This window comes from Arachis hypogaea, chromosome 9 (assembly GCF_003086295.3).
Source record: "Arachis hypogaea cultivar Tifrunner chromosome 9, arahy.Tifrunner.gnm2.J5K5, whole genome shotgun sequence".
NCBI lineage: Eukaryota > Viridiplantae > Streptophyta > Magnoliopsida > Fabales > Fabaceae > Arachis > Arachis hypogaea.
This window is the reverse complement of record NC_092044.1, coordinates 54,757,150-54,759,613: the sequence shown is the minus strand read 5'-3', so window position 1 is coordinate 54,759,613 and position 2,464 is coordinate 54,757,150. Positions and strand designations below refer to the sequence as shown.

The 2,464-nt window shown below is 39.0% G+C and overlaps 1 non-coding gene across 1 annotated transcript; it reads left to right on the top strand.

The window, feature by feature from the left end:
- Positions 1–1,276: 1,276 nt before the first annotated feature.
- On the top strand, positions 1,277–1,384 carry LOC112713194 (small nucleolar RNA R71). Its single transcript, XR_003158168.1, has one exon. It is a non-coding gene; the product is annotated as a small nucleolar RNA R71 (small nucleolar RNA).
- The last annotated feature ends 1,080 nt before the right edge of the window (positions 1,385–2,464 follow it).

The window sequence follows — 2,464 nt, the reverse complement described above, 5'->3', positions numbered from 1 at the left end:
AATTGTCTGCCATCTTTAGTGAGATTCTTGCAGCTTGCACCTCAAAGATCCCTAGCTTCTCCATTACAGAGAGAGGCATGAGGTTTATACTTGACCCTAGGTCACACAGAACCTTCTCAAAGGTCATGGTGCCTATAATACAAGGTATTGAGAACTTCCCAGGGTCCTGTCTCTTTTGAGGTAATTTCTGCCTAGTCAGGTTATCCAGTTCTTTGGTGAGCAAAGGGGGTTCATCCTCCCAAGTCTCATTACCAAATAACTTGTCATTTAGCTTCATGATTGCTCCAAGGTATTTAGCAACTTTCTATTCAGTGACATCTTCATCCTCTTCAGAGGAAGAATACTCATCAGAGCTCATGAATGGCAGAAGTAAATCCAATGGAATCTCTATGGTCTCAGTGGGAGCCTCAGATTCCCATGGTTCCTCATTAGGGAACTCATTGGAGGCCAGTGGACGTCTATTGAGGTCTTCCTCAGTGGTGATCACTGCCTCTTTCTCCTCTCCAAATTCGGCCATGTTGATGGCCTTACGCTCTCCTTTTGGATTCTCTTCTGTATTGCTTGGAAGAGTACTAGGAGGGAGTTCAGTAACTTTCTTACTCAGCTGACCCACTTGTGCCTCCAAGTTTCTAATGGTGGATCTTATTTCAGTCATGAAACTTTGAGTGGTTTTGATTAGATCAGAGACCATGGTTGCTAAGTCAGAGTGGCTCTGCTTAGAATTCTCTGTCTGTTGCTGAGAAGATGATGGAAAAGGCTTGCTATTGCTAAACCTATTTCTTCCACCATTATTGTTGTTGAAACCTTGTTGAGGTCTCTGTTGATCCTTCCATGAGAGATTTGGATGATTTCTCCATGAAGGATTATAGGTGTTTCCATAGGATTCTCCCATGTAATTCACCTCTTCCATTGATGGGTTCTCAGGATCATAAGCTTCTTCTTCAGATGAAGCATCCTTAGTACTGCCTGGTGCAGCTTGCTATCCAGACAGTCTTTGAGAAATCATATTGACTTGCTGAGTCAATATTTTATTCTGAGCCAATATGGCATTCAGAGTATCAATCTCAAGGACTCTTTTCTTCTGATTCATCCCATTGTTCAGAGGATTCCTTTCAGAAGTGTACATGAGTTGGTTATTTGCAACCATTTCAATGAGTTCTTGAGCTTCTGCAGGTGTCTTCTTCAGATGAAGAGATCCTCCTGGAGAGCTGTTCAATGACATCTTGGACAGTTCAGACAGACCATCATAGAAGATACCTATGATGCTCCATTCAGAAAGCATGTCAGAAGGACACTTTCTGATCAATTGTTTGTATCTTTCCCAAGCTTCATAGAGGGATTCACCTTCCTTCTGTCTGAAGGTTTGGACTTCCACTCTAAGCTTACTCAATTTTTGAGGTGGAAAAAACTTTGCCAAGAAGGCATTGACTAGCTTTTCCCAAGAGTTCAGGCTTTCTTTAGGTTGTGAGTCCAACCATATCCTAGCTCTGTCTCTTACAACAAAAGGGAATAGCATGAGTCTGTAGACCTCAGGGTCAACCCCATTGGTCTTGACAGTGTCACAGATTTGCAAGAATTCAGCTAAAAACTGATGAGGATCTTCCAACGGAAGTCCATGGAACTTGCAATTCTGTTGCATTAGAGAAACTAATTAAGGCTTAAGCTCAAAGTTGTTTGCTCCAATGGCAGGGATAGAGATGCTTCTCCCATAGAAGTCGGGAGTAGGTGCAGTAAAGTCACCCAGCACCTTCCTTGCATTGTTGGCATTGTTGTTGTTTTCGGCTGCCATGTCTTCTTCTTTGAAGAATTCTGTTAGGTCTTCTACAGAGAGTTGTGCTTTGGCTTCTCTTAGCTTTTGCTTCAAGGTCCTTTCTGGTTCAGGGTCAGCCTCAACAAGAATGCTTTTGTCTTTGCTCCTGCTCATATGAAAGACAAGAAAACAAGAAAATATGGAATCCTCTATGCCACAGTATAGAGATTCCTTGAGGTGTCAGAGGAAAAGAAAAATAGAAGGAAGAGGTAGAAGAATTCGAACTTAGAAAGATAGAGTTCGAATTGTGCATTGAGGAGGAGTGTTAGTCCATAAATAGAAGGATGTGAGAAGAAGGGAAGAAATTTTCGAAAATTAAAGTGAATTAATTAAAAGAATTTTTTTTAAAAAAATGGTAATTGATTTTTAAAAACTAAGATTGAGAAAGAAATAAGTGAGTTTTGAAAAAGATTTTGAAACTAGAACTCAAAAAGATATGATTGAAAACTATTTTGAAAAAGATGTGATTAAAAAGATATGATTGAAAAGTTATGGTTTTAAAAAAAGATATGATTGAAAAGATATGATTGAAAAATAATTTAAAAAGATTTGATTTTTAAAATTAATAACTTGGCTAACAAGAAAAGATATGATTCAAACATTAAACCTTTCTCAACAGAAAAGGCAACATACTTAAAATGTTGAATCAAATCA